The sequence below is a fragment of the Trematomus bernacchii genome, unplaced genomic scaffold (genome assembly GCF_902827165.1).
Source record: "Trematomus bernacchii unplaced genomic scaffold, fTreBer1.1, whole genome shotgun sequence".
Classification (NCBI taxonomy): domain Eukaryota; kingdom Metazoa; phylum Chordata; class Actinopteri; order Perciformes; family Nototheniidae; genus Trematomus; species Trematomus bernacchii.
The window spans coordinates 230,972-256,896 of NW_022987632.1; the positions used below are offsets into that span (position 1 = coordinate 230,972).

At 40.5% G+C, this 25,925-nt stretch overlaps 1 protein-coding gene across 1 annotated transcript in view; it reads left to right on the forward strand.

The window, feature by feature from the left end:
• cacna1ba (calcium channel, voltage-dependent, N type, alpha 1B subunit, a) overlaps positions 1–25,925 on the forward strand; it is a 253,260-nt gene that overhangs the window by 82,090 nt on the left and 145,245 nt on the right. The window lies entirely within an intron of this gene.

Consider the following 25,925-nt stretch of genomic DNA (forward strand, 5'->3'; position numbering starts at 1 on the left):
CACATACACATACACATACATACACATACATACATACATATATAAAATAAAATAAAAAACATACCCCCCCTTTCTTCTTAACTTAGTGTCTTAAGTTCAGCTATGTAGGCTATCACAGAGTCCCAGACAGATTCAAACATTTCTGAAGAGCCCCTCAGGTTATATTTAATCTTCTCCAAGTTCAGGTAAAACATTAGATCTTTAAGCCATAGAGATGCTTTAGGTGCTATTGAGGATTTCCATTCTAGGAGTATTCTTCTACGTGCTAATAGAGATGCAAAGGCTATACTGTCCTTAGTTTTCCTCCTCATCATTCGGTGGCCAGGTAGTACTCCAAAAATGGCAGTTTCTGCACATGGTGTCAATACCACGTCCAAGGCCTCAGCAAGGTGTTTGAACATGCTTGTCCAGTATCCTTGCAGGCGAGGACAAGACCAAAACATATGAGTCATGTTTGCTGGTGACATGTGACATCTGTTACAGGTATCCGTGACATTAGGGTATATTTTGGAGAGTTTAGATGCTGTATGATGTCCTTTTTGTTGTTTCTGTTGTTTTATGTGTTTATTTTTCATGTGGAACCTACTTGAGCAGGTCTCCCTTGAAAAAGAGATCAATGATATCAAGGGATACACCTGGATAAATAAAGGTTTGAAATGAAATGAAATGAGAGTTGGTGTAATAGATACGGTGGACAACTTTAAGTTGTATAAGATTGAGCCTGGAACAGGCTAATGCTAATGCGCCATCCCAGATATCATCGTCTATTGCTTGGACTAGTTCCTCTTCCCAATCTTGTTTGATTTTACCAAGAGATGTTTCTGTGAGACGGGAGATGGAATTGTAAATTATTGAAACCAGACCTTTTTCGGTTGTTAGAGTGTCCAGAATTGAGTCAATTATTGAAGCCGGAGGGATATTGGGGAAGGAAGGGTTATTTAGTTTAACCCAGTTACGGACCTGGAAGTAGTGAAATAGATGAGAGTCTGGGAGGCTAAATTTGTCAGAGAGTTGGCTAAAGCTACCGAAAACATTGTTGATGTAAAGGTCCCTTACTCTGAAGGCCTAATCGCTGCCACATATGCGGCTTTCACACCAGCGCTTTTCCCATTCTAGCTCCGTGCAAGAGCTTTTCTGGTTCAGCTCCGGTTTCCCTTTTCTGCTCCCGCTTTGTTCACACCGCCCAGAGCCCGACTGGTGCTGCCACTGCTGAGTCATGACGTCACCGTTTACCTCGCTGATTTGCTCCCCAACGGCGCTCACAACAACAACAACAACAACAACAACAACAACGGGGGACTGCGTCGGGTCGATGATCGTGTTGCTTTTAATCATACGAAGCCAGATTAAATTAAATAACGACTTCTCCAACCTTATACTTTTCTCCAGAGTGCCGTGGTTCATTGTTTATTAATGTGTTTCAGCAGCATTTACCGACCGCTGCAGTGCTGGCTACTCTTCCACGGGAGTTTATTGTCCCGTTAGCTCCGGGTTAGCTCACACGGCTCTAAAGTATTCACTGTCTGACTGTCACACAAGCAGTTATGATTCTACTTGTGATAGTCGGACATGACAACCTGTGCAGCCCATGTATTGATTCCATCCGATAGCTGCGATAATAACAAACAAAACGTCTGCCTGCTCTCCACAATGATCAATAACAGCGAACGGATGGTCAAAGTAAGGTACAAATAAACAGAATCACACGAAGCCTGGTTAGTGTTGCCTGACTTTATAAAGTGTGTTTTTTTTTATAAGTGTGTGGTTGCCTTCTAGTCACTTTGCTCAGCGCTACTGCTTGTAGGCAGGCATGACGAGACTCTTCAGTCGACCCATGTTCAGGGGAGGTGGGTTTAGTTTCCTGCACGCCTCGACGTAAGAGAGACGTAAGCGACGCCGCCTCTTAGCTCCGGAGTCTTGCTTCTAGACCGACAATTTTTTGGAGCTGGAAACGAACTGGATTCCGGAGCTAACAGGCGGCGCCGCTGCGGTGTGAACAGGAAAAACCGGTACTTTTCAGGCTCTAGCTCCGAGCCGGCGCTGAAAACGCGTTGGTGTGAAAGGGGCAATAGAGAAGGCCCCATCAGTGTAAGGGGGGAGAAATAGATGGTTGTTGCGAATGGGACTATGAATAGAGGATCCATGAAGTCCATGAGCACTTCTGAATTGGGACCATATTCTTACGGTGGAAACAACTATCGGGTTATTCGAGTATTGAGTCGGCCGGCTGGGTAATGTAGATGTAAGCAAAGCCAAAAGTGAGGTAGTAGGACAGGATTCGGCTTCAAGCTCACACCAACTCAATGTTGGTTCCTTAATCCACAAAATTATTTTGTGGATATTGGCTGCCCAATAGTAGTGTCTTATGTTTGGAAGCGCCAATCCTCCTCTAGATCTGTGCCTTTGTAAAAGCTCTCTCCTATTTCTAAGGGAGGCGTGTGGCGCAGTGGATAGAGCCTTGGTATGGGGCTCAGATGGTCACAGGTTCAAACCCCACTGCAGTCAGCATGTCGTTGTGTCCCTGGGCAAGACACTTCACCCCAAATTGCTCCTGTGGGGATTGCCCACAGTATTGAGTATGTAAGTTGCTTTGGATAAAAGCGTCTAACAAGTAACATGTAATGTAATGTAGGAGTCTTCCCTAGCCATAAAAAAGAGGAGATTAGTGTGTCTATTTTACAAAAAAGTGATTTGGGTAGGAAGACTGGCAGACATTGAAAGAGGTACAGGAAGCGAGGGAGCACATTCATTTTGACACAGTTTACCCTCCCAGCAATAGTTAAATGTAAATTATTCCACCTTTCCAAATCAAATTTGAGTTTGTCAATTAGTGGTGGGACGTTGTTTTTGTAAAGGTCTGAGAGTTTTCCACATATATTCACACCTAAGTACTTAAAATGACTCCTCGACATCTTAAAGGGGATGAGTCTATCGGGGATCTGAAGGGCCAGGTCATTTACAGGGAAGCACTCACTCTTGGAAAAGTTTAATTTGTACCCTGAAAAGGTTCCGAATCGAGTTAACAGATCAATTATCTGAGGAATGGTAGATATAGGGTTAGAAATGAAAAATAGTAAATCGTCAGCGTATAACGAACCATATCTGGTAATTCCTTGTTTAAAGCTGGCAGATTTAAGCGCAATTGCTAAGGGTTCGATCGCCATGGCGAATAGTAACGGGCTTAAAGGGCAACCCTGGCGAGTTCCTCTACCTAGTGTAAAATATTGAGAATTCATCCCGTTAGTACTCACTGAAGCCTTGGGTGAAGCGTATAACAATGCTATCCAGCACACAAATTTGGATCCGAGGCTGAACCTCTTAAGGACCTCAAATAGAAAGCCCCACTCCACCCTGTCGAACGCTTTCTCTGCATCCAATGAGACCACCACCTCTGGTGTCTCATCGGATGCAGGAGAGAGGAGGATGTTGAGAAGGCGACGGATGTTGGAGAAGGAGTGTCGGCCTTTCATAAACCCAGTTTGGTCTAATGATATCATGTTTGTTATGACTGATTCAAGGCGTATGGCTAGTATTTTAGCTAGGATCTTATAGTCCGCATTCAAAAGGGAGATGGGGCGATAGGAGCTACTTTCAGAATTTTCCTTGCCTGGTTTTAATAATACGACTACTACCGCCTCAGTGAGAGATTGAGGCAAACCCCCCCGGTCCAGAGAGTCCTCGAACATTCTCAAAAGGAGGGGGGTCAATTTATCAATACATGTTTTATAAAACTCAATTGGATAGCCGTCTGGGCCGGGGGCCTTGCCACTCCTGAGCAAGTGTTATGGACGGAAATTCCAGATCATCCAAGAATTGTGTTCTGTCCGCATTATCGACAGGGGCTTGTGAGGCATAGAGTGCAGAGTAAAAGGTTTTAAAGGTCTCATTGATAACAGATGGGATTGCTGTGAGTTCACGAGTAGGGGTCCGTATTTGTTTAATTTGTTGGGAGGCCGACTGGCTCTTAATTTGGTGCGCTAGGAGACGACCCGCCTTCTCCCCATGTTCATACTGAAATCCACGCGATCTTAAAAGCAATTTCTCAGTCTCTTGCGTTGAAAGTAAATTGTAGTCCATCTGAAGATTTTGCCTTTCTTTATCTAGTTCAGGGGATGGAAATATTGAGAGTTTGCTATCTAGTTTTGCTATACTGCCCAAAAGTTCTTTGCTTTTTCAATTTGTTTTGCCTTGCAGAGTAAGAGATAGTCTCTCCTCGGATCACAGCTTTTAACGTCTCCCACAAAAGAGATGGTGATATGAAATCAGACATGTTGGTTATAAGGAAATCATCAATAGCTTTAGAGATTGTTTCACAGAATCGATCATCGTTTAACATTGTGCAGTTCAGTCTCCAGGGGGGACGTGTCTTTTGTAACAGTGTGAATGAGAGGTCAAGTAGAAATGGGGCGTGGTCGGATATCATTCTATGTTTTTGACAGTGGGAAGAAAATAGTTATCAATAAAAAAATAGTCGATTCTCGAGAATGTTTTGTGAACCAAGGAGTAGAAAGAAAAGCGTTTCGCTTTGGGGTTGAGAAGACGCCATGGGTCCACACATCCTGTTTGACTCATAAATAATTAAATGGCTTTAGCCGTTTTAGAGGGGGAGTCCCGTTTTGGACTAGATTTGTCTAAAAGCGGGTCCATTGTACAGTTGAGATCACCGCCCAAAATCAAATGGTGGGAGTTTAGGTCAGGTAATAATGATATCACCTTTCCCATGAATGCTTCATAATCCCAGTTGGGCGCATATAGATTGGCGAGAACAACATTGACATTATTGAGGGAACCAGAGACTATCACAAAGCAACCTTAAGGATCCGCTATAACCTTAGTCGGGCTGAACTGTATTTTTTTATGCATCACAATAGCTGTGCCTCTTGCTCTACTACTAAAATTGGAATGAAAGGTTTGGCCATGCCTTTAACCTATGGTGGTCCTTGGTGGTCAGATGAGTTTCTTGTAAAAAGGCAATTTCAGTTTTAAGATGTTTTAAGTGGGAAAATATTCTGCCTCTTTAAACCGGGGCATTCATGCCCTTAACATTCCAAGAGACAAGTCTTAGACATGCTCCACCATTTCCTGTTACATTAACCATAATCAAAATGTGACCCAGAAGTATATGAAGAGGTAGCATGGGGCCTATTTAATGGAAAGCAGGAGAAAAGAACAACAAAAATACAAAAAAATAAATAAACATATAGTAGGACCTAACACCCAAATTCCCCCCAAAAAATGCTCTCAAAAAGGAGAGCCAAACACATATTCCATTTCCTAAGCTTGTTCCTAAAACGAGAACTAGCAGCAGGACTCCAAAAAATATGTCACTTCCGTATGACATTAACCTATAATCTAACTAATGTTCCTGAGCAGACAGGGCTCCTATTTCTACAAGTGGTCTGATATGTAGAGTAAACAGTCTAGTGTAGTTTGTAGCCAATATAAAGTTAACCGCACAAACCAGAAATGAAACAAAAAATGAATGGTTCCTATCCGGTTTCCCCCGGACCGTGCCCCTCTAACACCGGAAGTGGCCACAGTAAACATCAACAGAGGAAAGCTAGTGCACATGCTGGATAACAACATCCATCCATACCTCACGGTGGTTCCATATCAGGATATCTAAATACATACAGACTCAGGTTAAACATTTCAACTTCACCGTTTCCAGAGATTTCCGTTTGTGAGTGTTTCTTTTCCGTGCATTCAGTCCAGAGAAAGTCCGTGCTCCACAGACTCCCACTACTCGGGCGGGACAATGCGTTGGTTGTAGAAGTCCTGGGCTTTTTGCGGACAGTCAAAGTAGTAATCGTCATTTCTGAATGAAACATGAAGACGAGCTGGGTGCAACAGGCGGAATTTTTGTCCTTTCTGGTAAAGAGAATTCTTGATGGGGTTGAACGCAGCTCGCTTTTTGGCTAGGACGGTGCTGATATCAGGATACACTCTCAACTTGGTGCCGCCGTAATCCAGCTTGTGTTGTCTGGCCCATCTTAAGACTGCCTCTTTTTCCTGGAAACGGAGGAATTTGACAATGAAGGGCCGAGGTTTCCCCGTGTTGTTGGAGTCTCCCGGTCTGGGACCGAGGAAACGGTGGGCTCGTTCTATCTCCGGAGGACTGCTGAGAACACTGGGACCTGTCACCTCCATTAGCAAGTCAGACACAAACTTTGTCAGGTCCTGACCCCTCTCGCGCCCCTCGGGTATGTTTATTATCCTCAAGTTGGACCGCCTGGACCGGTTTTCAAGGTCGTCCACCCGCTCCTGGAGTGTGGTGGTTTGGGACTGTAGAGACTGAACAGCGGCTTCCATCACGGTGAGTTTCCCAAAGTTTTTACCCACCACTACTTCGGTTTTGGCGAGACGGTTGTTGAACGATGCCACTTGTTGTCCCAGTGAGTTTACCAACCGCTCCAGGGAATCCGTTGATTCTTGTATCAGTCTAGCCATGTCGGATTTGAAGCTATCACTTTGTTTGCTGAGAGAGCCTCCAGGTCCCCCCTGGTAACCGGGCAAGCGGCAGCCATGTTAGCTGCTATCTTAGTGTGTTCGCAGCTCTGGTTGTTTGTGTGGTTGATGTCGATGGCTGTTTCTGTTTCCCTTTAGTGATTACTACATAGTTCCCTTAAATATGAGCGTGGTTTGAATCAGTTACCAAATCGGCTTTGAAAGGTATATAGAAAAGTTTGTCAGGAGCCCTCCACACACACGTCTGTTCACTCCCTCATCAAACCGGAAGCCGCAAAATGCTGTGGATTTCTATGAGCAGAGCATGCAGTTTAAACTTAGACTCTAAATGCACTTTTTCGTAAACATGTCCCCTGTTCAACCGTGGCTGAAGAAGAGCTCTGGCCTGATTTAACCCTGGCTGTGTCTCTTGTGTGTTTAGCTTGTATTTCTTCACTGACCTGGTCCATTCCTGGAAAACATGTTGCTTATTCCGCAGCCTTATGCCCATTTTAATTCTCTCCCACATTGCTTCACCTCTCCTGTTCACATGACCTTACATTTTGCCAGGACACTAAATTGTTGACGGACCGGGTAGTGTGTGTGTGTGTAGTGTCAGTGTGGAGGTAGCAGTCTGTCCGATGCATCGCTGCTGAGACACTGCTGCCCCCCCCCCCCCCACCTGCTCCTTCCCCTTCCAGCCCTTCCTGGGGGGGGGGGGGGGGGGGGTGATTAGAGGCAGCAGGAGAGCCTGTGGAGGATGACTCACACAGCTCCGGTTCCCATTAGGACAACAGCAGCTTTACTGCTAGCATGAAACACATCACAGCTCTCTGCCATGTTCATCATGTCAGGTTTATATCATAACAAGGAAACAATTATGCAACAGACTAAATTATTAAACAGATGTAGTAGGAAAATAAATGGTATCAGTTTTTTTCTAGTATACTTAAAGGAGGGAACAGAAGAGTGGGAGGCGGGAGGTAGGAATGGATCAATAGCTGTTTGGTTTCTGAGAGCGAGAAAAGGCGTGGTGGAGAGGCCTCTGATGTCTAATAACTATTTCCCCGCTGTAACACTGATACTGGACACAGGAACATGACCCAGACAGACCCACACATACACTCGGTGAAACAGATTAAACACAATACATGTTCAAGTTACTCATGCTTGACTTCTAAAGAGGCAAAAGACATTATACAAATGTAACCCCCCCCCCCCCAAAGAATAAGACAACCCCGTAATTTAATAACATACCAAAATGTGCATATACATTTGTTGACAGTGAACAATAATTCAAAAGAGAAAACTAAAAACAACATAAATGATTAACAATCTTGTAAGCGGACATGTGAAACTGTCAAAGGGTTTAAACATGAAGTTACAAAGCTGGTAGACAAGATCAATCCTATCTTGCCTACTAATTGAAAAGGTCATATCTAGTTCCTTTCCAAAAACTGTAAGAATGTCCCCCATGTTTTATAGAAGGCATCAGGCTTTCCCTTTATAGCATAGGTCCATTTGTTCTACGGCCAGACAGTGAGAGAGGTTTTTTCTGGGTTTTTCCCAAAGACTGATATTGTGTTTAAGCATTGTAGCATATATTTACATTATTAATTTGCCATGCCGTATTTATATTTGTTAGTGGCAAAGTCTGGATTTACACACATAATCACAGGTCTTTACCAACTCCTGATAACAAATATGTTTCTTTAGCTGCTCAGTGTCCAGCAGCTCCTCTCCCTCTGTCTGGGTGCTGTTAGCTGCTCAGCAGGAAGTAGACAATGGCTTATTTGAACTGTTACACACTTGCCAGGATGATCAGAGGAGTGAGAGTGAGGTTTCAAATAAGCTCATCACTGTATTGGCATTGTAGTGCAATATGTCAAATTAATTAGTTTTCATAGGAGGTGGAAGGAATGTACCACCACGGTCATGGACCATTTAATGAACACTCAAAATATATCTCCTATAGTATTTATAACCCGTTCAGTTTAGTCCTGTGCCAAATGGCATCTCCCATATTTTAGTTTTCTCCGTATGTTTTTTTCTGCCTCTGTCCACGTGGAGAGTTATGGAGGCTGTGCCAACATCTATAGATGAAGATTCACACAGCATTATGGGGGCAAATTCAAGAGACGCCCAGCGCGAGTGGTCTTTGTCAATATCTTACAAAAATACAGTTAATATGTCTTTATAATATTCAAAAAATTCAAAACTAAATATAATATGATATTTTTTTAATTCTTTATATGTATTAAAATGTAAGAGGATGTTACGCAGAGCCTTGACATCACATTTCAGTACATTTTGGAGTACAAATCAGATACTTTCTCAAACCATCCGGTAATACTAATAAGGATGTTAGCAGCTTTTAAATTATGATACTAAATCATTTGCTGCCATTCCCTTCCTTTTTTCCCAATGCAGCAAAAGTATGCACATTTTACATTTAGGTCGGGACCATCCAGTTCGAGTTGAGTAACCTTAACTTCATTATGAAAACCCTTTAAAGGTTATTAAAAAAAAAAAAACCCTCATTACAGGTTGTGATCCAAAATGAGTCTTTCAGGTGTTAGGGCTGGGGTTAGATCACCAACTGATCCGGGCTTCCTTCTCTGTCTTTGGATCACTGACACATTGGTTGTGCACTCTGACCGCACTACCTATTTTGGCGGAATATGATTGGTGGATTTTGTGATAGAGTTGTCGAGAGGAGTGACTGTGTCCTCTTCTTCAGAGCGGCCATCCATCAGGGCCGGACGGCTCTCGTCTGTCTCTGCCAAAACTGTGATGAGCAAAACTCAGACTGGATTTCTCATTAGAAACATTTTAGCTGTAAACAGTGACAGGCTCTTGATCTTTTTAGATGTTATCAAAGCTATTTAAAAATCTTAAAAATACCACTTACACATTAGTGATGAACATACAGAAGAGCTAATGTGTAGGATTAGAAAGAGCAGAGTGAATTTGGTGTTGAATCATCAAAATAATATAAGTTGAACATTAATATTATAGATCATGGTGTAACGTAGTATCGGGAACCTATATCGAACAATCGACTAACTGCGATTGGAAGATCAGTCTCCTGCAAACCATAAGGAAGAGGCTGGGGTTTGGGTAGTTAGTATCTCCCACTTTAGAAGGGTTGATGGCTGTTTTATTGACAAGCCAGACTTCTCCCTCTGGACTGATGGCAGGTTGGTGCCTCTAGTGGAACTAGTGGTATTACATTTTGCCCTAAATGGATAGAATCAAATTAAATTCCAGCAGGCATGTGAGTTTTAATAATTTAAAAAATGTTTGTGACATTTTTAATTTGTAACCGACAAAAGCATTTCCAACCTATTGTCGAACATGCACAGTACCTTTGCCTGGTGTGGTCTGTTGTCTTGCAGTCCTCAACCTGTTAAGCCCGAGAGACCCCGGTACCGGGGCACTGCCGCAACATCTTGCAGGAAACAGGGTCTGAGGGCATGTTCATTTAATAAACTATGAATGTTTTATATCCATGTAACGGGAAGAAACTCATCTAACTGATCATTTTTTTTTTTTTTTTCAAAAGAAAACCCACAATGCTAACACTGAGCCTCTGAATTAGCAACGAGCGAAAAATGCTAACAGATTACTGCACCGAAAATCACTCACAAAACCTTATTATTTATCTTTTCTCTACATCCATGAAATCGTTTCACATCGTGAGGAGACACAGAATCGATGAGTACCCTCATTATCACTGAATTATACGAAATGGCGACGTTATAAGCAAAGACGGACATCAAAACAGGTGACACTAGGTAGCTAAAAATGCTAACATTTTTACCTTGGCTCTGTAGTCTCTCCAAAGTGGTCTTCAATGGCATTAAAACGATAAAAACGCTGCTGAAGTTAATCCATAGGTTAATCTAATGTGTCTGTGTCCCTTTGAAATGATTTCTGATAATCCATAAGCATTAAAACTGCTTTTCCGTTTCCAGATGTCAGAGCTAAAGATAGGTTCGCTCTGATGCAAAACTGCATGCGCGAAGCCCCCACCTTTTCTTTTCACAATGAGTGTGTGTAGGGGACTCCCCCTTCAATTATATTGGCTCTAACGGTCAGAAAGAGGTGTCAACCATCAAAATTGAGCAAGGGGGGCCAGAGATATGGAAAATCTACCCAAATCACCCCAGAAGTGGTCTCTTTTTGCTAAATCTCTCTAAAAAGGTCAAATGTCACTTGTTTTGCATCAATCTTGATACAGGGTACTTATTATATGTTGTACTTTGGATTCCTAAAGCTTTTAGTCTACCTTACCATCATCCAAGGGTAGTTTTCACTGTAAGTAAAAAAGAATCTTTGGACGGACACTATAATTTACAGTTTTTTACTATGTAAAATCTGAGTTTTCTTTAAAATAAAAAACATCTATATTGATTTGGACTTTTCTACATCCAACTCACAGGTTTATCATTACTTTGAGAAAAAAGATTATTAATTTAACCCTTTTAGAAGGGAAGATATGGTCATTTGTTCTGGGAATGTCATTTTCGAGCCTGAGACCTGAAAAACAGGCTCAGGGCTTAACAGGTTAACAGAGGTTGGAGGAGTACTCAGATCTTGCACTTTAGTAAAAGTAGAAGTACCAGAGTGTAGGAATACTATGTTACAAGTAAAAGTCCTGCATTAAAAAGGTTACTCAAGGAAAAGTAGAAAAGTATTATCATCAAAATATAGTGAAAGTAGCGACAGTAAAAGTAGTCATTGTGCAGATTGGTCCATTTTAGAATAATATATATATATGTTTTATAATGATTGATCATGAAAGTGTTCTCAAAGCTGGTAAAGGTGCAGCTAGTTTGAACGACTTTGTATACTGCAGGGTAGCTTGTGAATTTACTCCAGGTGGAACTAAAGTCTGATTTAACACGTGATGAGATTTCACATCATTCATCCACATCTGTAAAGTAACTAAAGGTACTAAATACACGTAGTGGAGTAAAAGTACACGATTTACCTCCAAATTGTAGTGGAGTAAGAGTACAAAGTAGCATGAAATGTAAAGTATCAAGGAAAGTACAAGTACCTCAAATTTGTACTTAAGTACAGTACTTGATTAAATCTATAGTTACTTCCCACCTCTGATCCTAAGTGCTGCACTGTCTCAGTATTCCCTGTTTGACATAAACAGGGCTTTGTGGGTTTCAGCAGCCTTTCGCAGTCCTTGTCAGCGCTGCTTAAGGTCAGCTGCGTGAGTCCCCCCCCCCCCGGCGACACAGTATCCACTCACCTGTAACATCAGGCAGACCTTCAGATGCTATCAGACGGAGCTCTGGGGAGCAGGATGTTGACCAGGTGGCTGGAGGACCAACATGGAGACACAGTTTAGAGCTACATCCTGTTCCCTGCTCCAGTCCTCAGCTGCTGAAACATTACCAGGAGAGGAAACCTGCATTTCTTGCAATACCTTATTTTTTAGGGTGGTTAAGAAAGTCAATATCAGATATAGATAGATACATGGGCGTCACTTTGTTAGAAAAAGTATTTGTGGCACTTTAAAGGATTTAAAGGTCCCATGTCATGGCCATTTCTACTGATCATAATTCCATTGTTGAGGTATATTAAAATAGATTTATATTGTGCAATTTTCCAAACTCACATTGGTTTCTCATACAGCATCTCTGTATAGTATGTGTATTCACTCTCTGTGCTAAACGGATTGTTGGAGCTCCTGCGAGCCCAGTGGCCGTCTGCGAGACTGCGAGACACAGCGAAATCCAGCCCGAAACACACACACACCCGTTGCCTGGCTGGGAGTTTGTGTGTGTGCTCAGGCTGAGTTCCGCGGTGTCTCGCTGTCTCGCCGACCCCACACCAGTGAGCCAGCTCACAGTGTCCCGCTCCTCGCAGCAGCGAGCCTCGCAACGTCCCGCCGAGTGTGTGTTTGTGTGAGGAAGTCCGCGGATTGGTCTAAACGTAACGGCTCCGCGGACGTAACGTAACGTCACTATACCCAAATACGTCACTGTACCCAGGAAGAAAAAGAGAAATCTCTAACGAGGCGTTCTGGTGCAGCATAGACAGGTATTTTCTGTGTTAGAGTTTTACTCGGTGTACTTTGAGGGTTTGTGACTCTGCAGACCGTTTACATGCATACAAAGCTACATAACACACAAGGGGACGGGTAATAACCAGAAAAGCATGACATGGGACCTTTAAAAAAACACAACTGCGTTAAGCGCCCCCGGCAAACACTACATAAATACACTACAGTATATATGCTTACAGATCTGTTTTTGACATCAAGTTCTGTAACTATGCTACGCTGCTGCAAAACAGGAGCAACAATTGATTGACTATTCTCTATTCAATTATTATTAATATTAAAAGCAAATTATCCTAATGCCAAGGACAACATTGTCCATTTCCAAAAGTGGTAGATTGATATAGTATATAACAAGTGTTTATTCAAGTCTAAACTCAAAGCTGGTCATTGTGTTCTCTGGGACTCTCAGACAGAATGGGTGTGGCTCTGCTATTGATGGCTGTTAATGGGTTTCTGTAGCCGGGCTCTGAGGCAGCCTCAGCCGACACCGGCTAATGCACTGATATGCTCAGCAGCACCTGTATTAAGCAAACAGATGGAAAATACATTTTAGAAAATTGATTTCTTGTGTAGTGTTCATCTGATCGCTGTGTGGGGGAAAGAACATTGATATGTATAGAGAGTCTGTGAGCGTCTCTGAGTGTCCATTCACCACTTTTCCACCATAGCATTTTTTATTATAGCTGCTATCGGGTGGAATCAATACATGGGCTACACAGGTTGCTATGTCAGACTATCACAAATAAAATCCTAATAAAAAATACTCTGTAAAATGTACCACAATCATGTGATAACTACACGTAGTCAAGAGAGTCACCTGAGCTTTGGTTGCTATGCTAACATCGGCCATCTAATACCAGAGAAACTTTAACGGCATAATGTTGCCAAACAGTGTCAGGCTCTGGGAGGTGGAAACACAACTGGGGCATGAAAAGCACAAGCACAAGCACGGAGCTAGAACTGGAACTGGGGTTTGTGAGTCTGTGATGACGAGTACACATTTTGTCTCACTCTTAATCCATTGTCACCATTCATCTTGTGTTGAGTTCGCTAGTAAAACCAGCTACATCAAACCTGCATTAGGTTTGTAATCTGATATGAGCTGAGAATAAATTAATTAACTATGAATGTCTGAAATCTCGTCTGAATTTAATCAGGGTTTCCATTATGGAAGAAAAGTGTCCATGTCCTTTACTCTTTGCCGACAAGCCTTGAGCACTGTGCATTACATTTTTTTTGTGCAAAATAACAATCATGCAACCCTACATATTGGATGATTGTGTGATGAAACGGAATATAATTGAAGAGTTTTCAATCAAACAGGTCATATTAGCCCATCTGTCTTCATTCTGTTTCAGCATTGTTGCTCCCTGTTTGCACTGTGGGTCTTTCAGTGGAACCACTCTGACAGGAACAGCTCCTCATTGCACTCTTGATAGGTTAAACGTTTAAAAATAGCTCTTTGGGGAGCAGAGATGGATGGAGAGGCCATGCAGGCCTGAGCCTCATTGTGTCTTTGTAGAAACTTAAATGAGTAGCCTACCATGACCATTGCAAGCAATAGGATAGTTTGGGAACACAGAGTTCAGCAAATCCATAAATGCAAAATGAGAAATTAACACACACAAAATGTATATGAACCAAACAATTTACAGGATTATAATGAACCCAGTGCCACCACAATAATCAGAGTGTGAGTGCACACTGCAAATAATCATGCAAACACTAAAACAGTAGAAGACAATCCCAATCTTGTTTTCCACAATTTGACCAGCAGAGTTTTGGAGGATGGCAAATCGTAAAATCCCAAGTTATCCAAGTGCTGACCAAATCCATAATTCATAAATCTCTGTGGTGCTGGTTCAGTTCATGTTCAGTGGGAGTGCTGAATTCACCCAGTGTGTTATAATCTGCAGAGATGGATTGTTAGTTAATATTTTAATGTATATATAATAGTATATGCTAGTTATAACTGAATGTAATCAAGGCAGCACAACTTGCAAACCAGCAAATCTTGCATAAGTTACCACAAATATGTCCCGTGAACATGTCAGGGTACGTATGAGAGAAGTCTGTAGCGGCTGAGGGTGGACATGTGGAGTCATTCTCCAAAGAGACAGTAATGTTAGTGAGAGTTGAAGTATAGTCACCCTCAACATTTGGAATAATCCTGTGTGGAAATTAATGATGAAAAAGAATGAGATTCCATAAAAGAGAGGCAATCTAATCCAGGCTCAGCAGCTGCAGCCTCTCCACCAGAGACCATCATCCTTGTATCTTGGAAATAAGATGTTTGGGTTAGTACATTTCATCATCAATAATGCTGCTGGCTTAACCCGCCCTTTGTAGCTGGTTTAGGTCAGGTTAGTCAATTGGTCAGGGCATAGGAGCTGAACAAATTAAGTATCCAGTACCTACATTTCTTGTCAATTTAAATCAGGACTTGTACAAAATATTGTTGCCTTTGGGTAACTTATATATATATATATATATATATATATATAGTTCTTGTCTCTTTTTTAGCTGCGACCAGCTCTTTAACTGGCTCTGTCTGCTGGTTTTCATCCTAAGAGTCTGAGTTTGCTAAGGGGTAAAGGTTGTGTGTCTGAGAATGGGTGGATGCATGTGCATGGAAACACCTTTATGGATTTGTGCTGGTTTCTTCACTGATGCATTTTTTGTTTGTAATTTCCCTGCCACATGGTATTGAAGCATTTTACCCTCTAATTAAGCAAATAATAAATCTATTGTGTGGAAGGAGCAATTACACTGCTTCTTAGTTCAATAGAGATAATGAGACTATTCCTTACCTGAGGAAAGAATCAGCAAATCCATGGACGCAAAATGAGAAATGAACCCACACACGAATGATGGGAAGGCATCACAATGGATTTTTAGTAAATTAGCGCATCACCAGACAATTTCCAGCAATCTAATAAACCCCGCCAAAACAGAGTGTGAGTGCCCGCTGTAAAGAATTATGCAAACACTAATAGAGTAGAAGGCCCTCGGGCAGGGTGGGAGTCACAATGGAGAACATGAGCCTCAGATTGTGACTGCTGCTTCTGTCATTACTGATTCAACAGCAAACAAACAAGCTCCTCTCTGCTCCAAAACAAAACCAATACCCATTTCAAAGGATCATTTCACTCCCATCAGAAGTGTGGGAGCACTTCTGTTTACAGCCTGCTCTGTAAAATGGGACTGCTTCATTGGAGTGCCCGCCAATTAAAGTTAATTCTTTGCTACAGTGCAACGTCATATAATGGCGCGTTTCCACTACAGCGCGGAGCACGGTTTAAGAGGGCTGTGACGTCAGTGGCCCGTCTTTGGTTGCGTTTCCACTTGGCCTAGTACCGGCCGGCGGGTCCTAATTCACAGTTTTTCTGGCCTCATAAAATCGCGGGTCTAGGGCCAGAGACAACGAGGCTGAGTCAGGCTGAGTATGCTAAACTAGAGAGAGCATCGCTGGCAAGGGGGCTACAACTACAACAAGATGGACATATTTGACCGTGATTTAATTGTAATACACGTTTCAAAATGATGCCGAAGTAACAACATACTGATACCGGTTAGTAAAAACCATGAATTAATGCTTTGTCAAGTCTGCAGACAGACGGCAGGCGAAAAACCTTTTAAAATGCGTGTTTTCTAAATGGAGATTGGCTAAGCTAACGCAGTATATGCTCCGACCGTCCACACTCACAACAACGGCCTATACAGACATAAATAAAGCAGCGACTGTATTCACCATGACGCAGGCAGTCTGTGGTTTGTACTTGTTTAACTTTTGTCTAGTTTCTGAACATATATGAGGAGCTGTGAGCTCTGAGTGCTAACAGCTAACGGCTGTGTTGTTTTTCTGGGGTTCTCTGAAGATCACGTCACGGCTCCGCCTACACTGCGTTACTATAGATACTACCCCAGTTCCTAAACTGTAATGGAAATGCGCCATAAAGTGAGCCAGTCCTAACGAGGCCCAGCCATACCGAGCAGGGCCGAGCGAGGCCGTGTAGTGGAAACGCGCCATAAGACCATAGAGTTTTCCAGACTGGTGTTAGCTGTTTGTCGCTTTGCTATTTCAAAGCAGAGCATGGCAGCCATCGTCTTGGTGTTACAGATGGAGTTAGTAGCGCTGTTGTATAACAGTATGTTTCTTTTTATTGTGACCACATTTTTATTGTTTTTCTAGTCGCCCTCACAAATATATAATATATATACATACAATAGGGTGGTCCTTAAAATTGAAAGTCGGAAAGTCTAAGCTCCAACCCCCAGAATTAATTATATTAGTCAAGAAAACTCTCCTGGTGAATTTCTTCCTCAATCTGACAACATTTACCCCTCCCTCATCAACCTTGAAGTTTAGCCTCAGTTGCAGCACCGTGGCTGCTGGTGTGGCAGCCCAGGTCGATGAGGGAGGGGTAAATGTGACCCATGTCACTGAACCGTTTTCATTGCACACACCATGTGTACCATGCAGTGTGTCTGGGGCTGAGAGCCACAGACTGGGCGGGGAGAGACAGGCTCTTACATTTTGTGTTGCCAGTAAGAAAAGTGGGATACCACTTTACAATAAGACTACCCTTATAAAGGGTTTATGAATAGATTGTAATTCATTTATTAATTAGGTTGTGAACACTTTATAAATCATTAACCTGTTGAACCCCATCCCCCCGTAAAAACGTATCATCTGCAGGAAACAGCGTCTGAGGGCATCTTAATATTTAATAAACTATGAATGTTTTATATCCATGCAACGGGAAGAAACTCAGCTAACTGATAATTTTCATTTTTTTTGTTGCAAAAAAACCCACAAAGCTAACGCTCAGCCTCTGAATTAGCCACGAGCGAAAAAATGCTAATGGCGGTTGCACAGAAACTCACTCATAACACCCTTATTACTTATCTTAGCTGCACATCCAACCCATCGATTTGCATCGCGAGAAGACACAGAATCGATAGGTACCTACATCATCACTCTATGATAAGAACTCGCGACTTTATAAACAAGAACAGACATCACAACACTTGGCGCTAGGTAGCTAAAACAGCAATATGGCTTACCTTTGTCGTTGTCTGATCAAAAGTTGTCTTCAATGGCATTAAAACGTTAAAACGCTGCTGAAGGTTAATCCATACAGATGAAGCGTCTTATTTTGGACAGTTTAAAGTGCGAGGGTCGTGATCGGTTCATGCACGTTCCGTGATGGCCGGCCGGCCCCCAGTCAGACTTGATACCGCCCCCATGATAAATACATTTAATTATTGTGAAGCCAGCTGCAATGGATCATTGATCCACCAGGGGGTGCAGTGGGGTTCCACACTGGAGTCATGTGAAATCAACTTCTAAATAATAGATGTTGTTTAGTCGGAAAAAACGAACGAGCCGGCTCTCCCGATTTTTAATCCTAATTTAATCATCATCATTGATGTTTATGTTCGCCGAATTGACATGAAATCACTGACAAATATGAATATTCTGTATTCAACTTCATTGAAACGATCAGGATGGGTGTTATTTTTCCCCACAATGACCAAGTCGCTGCAAATGATCCCATGTATTACATGTACATGGCCACATTCTCAACAAAGTTACGTAACGAAACATTCTGTATTCCTTGCTTACTTTTTATTTAATGCTTTATAACAGCTGGAATAGTTCGTTTAGAACAGGCACCTCACTCGCAATCTGCTCCTCCGCAACGCCTACCACCTACCTCCGGCTGAAATTATGAATGTACAGTAAGGCATAGTAATCATAGATAACACGGCAGGGTCCGTTACAGTTTGTTTTCATCTGATTTCAAATATTTCAAATGTCTGAAGTTAATAAATACATTCTCAGTGTTCAAGTCAATAATAGTCATATAAGAAAAGTACTGATCTAATAACAGAGATTTTATAAGGACTTTTCAATGTTCGACATCGCTCATGTGAAATACAGTAAACTGGATGTTGTGGTGCCGAGAGGCGGGGTATCAAAAGTACAAGCTAAACTTTTATTTAGCATCTGAACACACTTGTAAACAACGTGATGCCCGGGAAGCGAAGACCCGGCGGAAACAGCTGGTCTGGTTCACTAAAATGTCCGTGTACAGTATATCTGGTACTAATGTATAGCGGATCTTTGTTAAGATCCATATGTCACGGATAGAACTATATATTGAGCTTTAAAACAAATGATATATATTATAATAAAATAAACACCGGCTGTTGTTATGCCTGCTGTAACGTTTACTTTCTCCGTTCTCCGCTTAAGTAATTACTACTTCCTGGTTAGCTTTCCGCTCGAAATTTAAATCTGAAAATGGCAAAATAACGGAGAAAAAAACGTTCACAGAGAAGACGACAACAATTGTCACTTGCACTTGTCATTTAGCATCTGAACACACTTGTAAACAACGTGATGCCCGGGAAGCGAAGACCCGGCGGAAACAGCTGGTCTGGTTCACTAAAATGTCCGTGTACAGTATATCTGGTACTAATGTATAGCGGATCTTTGTTAAGATCCATATGTCACGGATAGAACTATATATTGAGCTTTAAAACAAATGATATATATTATAATAAAATAAACACCGGCTGTTGTTATGCCTGCTGTAACGTTTACTTTCTCCGTTCTCCGCTTAAGTAATTATTACTTCCTGGTTAGCTTTCCGCTCGAAATTTAGATCTGAAAATGGCAAAATAACGGAGAAAAAAACGTTCACAGAGAAGACGACAACAATTGTCACTTGCACTTGTCATTTAGCATCTGAACACACTTGTAAACAACGTGATGCCCGGGAAGCGAAGACCCGGCGGAAACAGCTGGTCTGGTTCACTAAAATGTCCGTGTACAGTATATCTGGTACTAATGTATAGCGGATCTTTGTTAAGATCCATATGTCAGTAGAGATGGGATGGCAGAAGGTGCTATATATATATATATATATATAATTCCAAAGCTGGTAAAGACCTTTCAAATTTAGCAATAATAGTCATATAAGAAAAGTACTGATTTGTTCTTGAATCAACTTTTTTATGGAAAATGTTTTATGTAATTTTATTTCATTTTAAATAAAATGAAAGACATTCACAGTTAATGTAATTAGATATACATTATTAATGCCATACATTTTTAAATGTAATTAGATATACATTATTAATGCCATACATTTTTGCATAAATATTTATTCAGTATGATAGCTGTCTAACAGAAGTTAAATCCATTTCTCACTTATTCTGACAATGTACTTAACCCCAAATAAAAGAACCCAATAAAAATAGTTGTTAAATAATAGTGAAGTCACGTTGTAATAACAATAACTCATCTCTCTCGGTTTTTTTTGTTTTCTTTGTGTGCTTTGCCAAAAGCCACTGTGTCAAGTGTCCTAGTTGGGTTACCGTAACGAACAGCAGCCGGCTCTCGATTTTTAATCCTAATTTAATCGTTTATGTTCGCCGAATTGACATGAAATCACTGACAAATATGAATATACTGTATTCAACTTCATTAAAATGTTATTAACGTGCCTAAACTCAGTAATTCACTAAAAATTACTGATCCCTCCGCGTCGCGGAGGGATCTTGATTGTGTTATTGGGTGTTATTTTTCCCCATAATGACCAAGTCGCTGCAAATTACCCCGCTTATTACATGGCCACATTCTCAACAAAGTAACGACATGACTCCCAATATTAATTCAAATGCTTTTATGGATTTAGAAAATATTTTTATTGATTTAAAACATAGTTCTATGTATTGATTTAAATTTACATGCATCCGCTAAGAAAAATAGTCCGTTGTTACCGTTTTTTAAACAGTCAGAATGAAACGGCAGCTCTCAGCTGTGTGTTCACACTCCTAACTCTGATCTTTCTTTTCCAACAGTTAAGTTAACTGTAGGTTACTCTGAGTGACAAGCTTACAGTTAGTGAAGTAACACTTTTTTTTTGTGAGTCACGACCTCGCTGTTTCATTCTAACATAACGCTCCAAATATGACTGTTTCCACTCGGACTTCAATACAGCAACACCATTGTTTGGTTTCCATGGTAGCGTGTCTCTTTAGTAGCGTGCACTCCTTTCCTGTAAATTACAGGTCCAGCCAGGCAAAACAGTAATATGAAATATGAACGTTAGTTTTTAACTGAAATGATCAAATAAAGTCAAAATGTCACAGTGTTTACAAACATTGACCATACCGTTCACCAGCCCCCACCCCACTCTTTGTTTAAAACGAATTGGCCATCGGAATGTGTGTGTCCCAACCCCCCCCTGTGATATCTCTTCACAGGGGGGAGAGAGTTAGACGCTCGTGAATTGTCAACGGGGGGGGGGCCTCTCTGCACGGAGGAGCCGCGGAGAAGTGAATCACAGTGATCTGCTATTTTAAAGTAAATTCAACACATATCGACCCTAAATATAGCATATATTAAGAACGAGAAAGTGTTAACATCGTTTTTTGTAAACATATGACCAATGTGCGAGGGTGATGACATCAGAGCATCGTCCTATGGGCTTAGCCCCGGACAGGTACAACAGGTATTCACTCAGAGGGGGGTAGTTACCCATTTACATGTCAAAAAGCAACATACAGTAGGCGGGTGGGGGATGGTGAACGTTTACATTTCTCTACAGCAGTGGTTCCCAAACTTTTTGTGCCCAAGGCACACCAAAGGACAAGTAAAAATCTCAAGGCACACCTATTGTGCGAAATAGCCCTTATAACACGTGTTATCACTCATATCATGTAAAATATCTGTAAATGTGCATAATTATTTACTAATGCCAAATAAAATGTATAGATAGAACAATCAGTGGTTCAAGTTAGTATATTCCTCAGTGTAACATATCCACTAGTTGCAAAGCTTAAACATTTTTATATATTTTTTTATTTTAAGGGAAAGGATGTTTTCACTACTCAGTTTGTCAACTATGTTACGGACAAACTTGATGTCATTACAATCATTTGATTAAGTCCTGCACTTCAAGTAAAATCAAATTTGAAAGGCTCTTGAGTCTATTCTACCATATATCCAAAGATTTTTTAAAGTTTAAAAAATAATTGTATTAAAGTTTTGTTTTTTCATGTGATATGTTCAGCACTGTCATTAAGTTTAGGGATATTTTGTATTATAAAACTACCATACAGGTCATTTTGATAGTTTTAAGAGATGTCATGTAAAACTCCAACCTGTGTAGATATACATTATACTATAAAGGATATCAGAAGCACTATTTTAGATATTTTAAATTTGAAAAAATGAGGTGCAACATAGTTGACAATGAAAGTCAAACATTTGACGCAAATAACATAGTTGACTGGACACATTATTAACCATCAGCACTATGTTAATTTCAAGGCAGAAGTGCAAAATTCCATTGATAATGATGTGTAATGACGTCTACATGTCGTACAAATTGTCAACTAGGTTACCTGTCAACTAAGTTACTACAGTTATTACAGTACTGGGTAACTCAGTTGACAGGTAACCTAGTTGACAATTTCCCTATTTTGACCCATCATTTCAATGGTAGGCCTTGCCTGGATGACCACATGTCATTTTCTTGAACAGGTTAACATCACATTTGCACATATAATTGAATTAAAATCATTAAACAATTGTAAACCATAACAATGTACGTAACATTGTTGATTGTCAATGAGTATATTAATTGACCATGTGCTATTATACATAAAATATTGTAAAAATGTAGAGGACAATCACCACAGTGTGTTCAAAATGTCTGCCAAAGAGGAACATTAAAGGGGGAAGTTCTGTTAGTAACATAGTTGACAGAACTTTTGCGGACATTCATATATTAAGATATTTAAATTATTTAAAGGGGGAAATGAATTAAAAATATGTTATTATTCTTTAGTATTTAGACTTTTGAAATAAATGAATCATTTTTTAAATTTACTTTAATGGTTTTTATTCATTATTTTGAATCCAAGACACCCTCAACTGAAAAACGGACATAGCAAAAACTGACAATTTAAGAACATCATGACACATTTCAAGCTAAATAAAGCATAGGATGCACATAATGTTTGTGTGATATTATAACATGCTTTCCAATAATAGGCAAAATATGATATTTTTGAAGAAAATAGTTAGAATAATTATAATTATCATCAATGGACATCAATGGACATGGAATGTACCCTAAATTGTAGAATCACTCAGCAGTTACATACACCAAACCTTCCAGTTATATTCCTATCAATATTATGAAGGCTTTTACAGAAGGGTTTGGTCATATATAATTCATAGCCTGAATTATATAACATTTTATACCTAAAAACATGGTGAAAATTGATATTTTAGGGCTGTTGACAGTATTTTCTGATTTATGGAGTGATAAAAAGAGATATCCAAAATCCCTTCTGTAAAAGCCTTAGATACTAATATGACTACAAAATGAAACAATAATTTTGATCCTGGCTTTATCCAAAGTTCAGATTTCGGTTCCTGAAATGTGTTAAAATATGCGCATATTTCATGAGATAATGGTTCATTTGGATATTTAAACATGCTATTTCAGAAAACTTGTAATACAAAAAACAATTGCCTTATTGTAAGTAATTAACTGGAGAAATATTTAGCTGATATCTTTAAGTTAAAAATACCCTATTCATCTGGGGTGTCTCGCCTTAATTAGATGTTTGATAAGTGCAGATCACATAGTAAAACACGTACACAGATACATTATTTTGTATTTTTATTAAATTCGACAATGTCAATTTCACTTTCCACTATGTCCACCGTTGTTTTTCACAACCAATGGCAGAACTTTATTGAGGCCTGTAATTAGTCAACTACAGGTCTCTTGAGTCAGTCTTTTTCTTCCAAAAAGCTTGTGACAAGATGTTATTGCTCTTGGGGCATTAAAAACAAGATTTTAACTTTAGTTTTTTATATAATATCTGCATTTTCTATTGTGAAAAACTAAGTCTTAGTTATTTAATATATAGCGCCATCTCCTGGTTAAACCCTGAAATTGGAGAATAGTGGGAGGGCCTAACATTCCTGAATACTGGTCTTTGGCAGGCAACTGGCTGGCAACTGGCTGGCAGTCGGCAGGAAGCTGTATGCTGGGGTCCAAAATAAGAGGCTCCATCTGTAGGTTAATCCAATGTGTCTGTGTCACTTTGAAATGATTTCTGATAATCCATAAGCAATAAACCTAGTTTTCCGTTTTCAGATGTCAGAGCGTGAGATAGGTTCGCTCTGGGCAAAACTGCATGCGCGAAGCCCCAACTTTTTTTTGGTAACGTTGGTGTGTATGTGGACATTCCCCTTCGATTCTATTGGCTCTAACGGTTAAAAAGAGATGTCAATCACCAAAATCGACCAATGGGTTCCAGAGAAACGGCAAAAACGCCCATTTCCACCCAAATCACCTCAGAGGTGGAGTGGTTTTGGCTAAACCTTTCTAAAAAGCTCAAATGTCACTTGTTTTGCATCAATCTTGATACAAGGTACTTATTATATGTTGTACTTTGGATTCCTAAAGCTTTTAGTCTACCTTACCATCATCCAAGGGTAGTTTTCACTATAAGTAAAAAATTATTTTTGGACGGACACTATAATTTACAGTTTTTTACTATGTTCAATCTGAATTTTCTTTAAAACAAAAAACATCTATATTGATTCTGACTTTTCTACATCCAACTCACAGGTTTATCATTACTTTGAGAAAAAAGATTATTAATGTTCCCCTTTTAGAAGTGTAGTTATGGTCATTTGTTCTGGAAATGTCATTTTCGAGCCTGAGACCTGAAAAACAGGGATGGGGTTCAACAGGTTAATAAGCTTTTATAAGACATGAGATAAACAGGGCCAAATAGTGAGCCCACATTTATCTGTACTGCTAAGCCTTATATTGGCTACCTAGTAAAGTGTGAAACACATCACCATCTATTGATGAGTCAGAGTCACTAACATTTATAACTACTGAAAGGGTGCGTTGTTTTTAAGTTTAATTCACATGTCCATTTATGAATGAGTTATAACATTCACACTGACCTAATACACATTTTTCACATGAAATGCAAAGTAAGATGCAAAAGAGCCAAGCAAAACATTTTATTCACACATGAAGAAAATTAGGACTCAAAGTAATGACTGTTTATGACTGATACAAATATTTAAACATAAAAGCTTTTCTCAGAGATAAATGAAAGACTTGGTAAGACATAATGGTACTCAGACTGGAAAGGCTTTGTGTATATTCTTGAACAAGCGTCCAAGCAGTCCATCAGGGTGAGCAGAGCCAAGCCAAGATGACCATTCAAGAACATTGAGGTGTTCCTCCAACAAACTCTCTGTACGGTTTCCTCTCAGTCTACGGACATGTCCTTTGACGGTCGACCAAGCTTTTTCTATATGTTGGGTATGACTGCCGTCTGGGTGTTCACAAACTACCTGCTGTGGTTTATGGTGTAGTGGTTGCACCCCATGTTACTCAGCACTCTCCTGTATGCCCTCCACTCATCACTAATAATGCTACTTCCTGACTTAACATGCCGTCTAATCAGAGGGACAAGGTGGCATCTTGATCCTTTCTCCACTAGTTTCAACACTAGTCTCCGCCTTTTGTCTTTAACTCCCATCATTCCGAAGACCCATTTCTTCCTTCTCCAGGTATGCCCAAAGCGTCCACGTGCATACTAACAACAAATAAATCATAACATCATCTTAGTTAACAACAAAATGCACACAAATTACAGTAAAGATTGTTGCACATCATGTTTCAAAATGCCATACTTGTTTTATTTGTAATATAAACACATCTTATTGTGAAGTTAATTTCACATACACTAGGCTGCTCTTCAACACTACTTTGATGTTAGCTTGTCTACATAATCGATCATAGCAAATTTAAATTAACCTTATCAATGCTTAAAGTGACCTACCTAATAATAAATAAATAAAATATCTCTAACTTACAAGGATGACCTTATTTTACAAGGATGACCTTATTTTACAAGGATGACCTTATTTTACCAACCTCAAACAGCAGCGGTTTTCAAAGTGTGTGGCGCGCCTCCCTGGGGGGGCGCCAGAGAGCTTCAGGGGAGGCGCAGCGTGAGAAAAAAAGAACGAGAAAAAGACGCACACTTTTGGCTGTCTGTGGAGACCGAGTTCCCCCACCTCGCCAAAAAGGCTGTAAAAGTGCTCATTCCCTTCACCTCCACCCAGGGGCGGACTGGCCATCTGTGTGTTCTGGAGAATCACAGAATGGCCGGCTCGGTTCGCTGACGGCCGGCACCGCCCTTTATTTTTTTACGTTTTGAAATGCCCCCCCCGTTGACAGTTCACTAGCGTGCTCTACCAATTTGTGTGGGCTGGGCTGGGTGAGATTCCAGGGCTGATTTTTAGTCCCAGTCCAACCCTGCC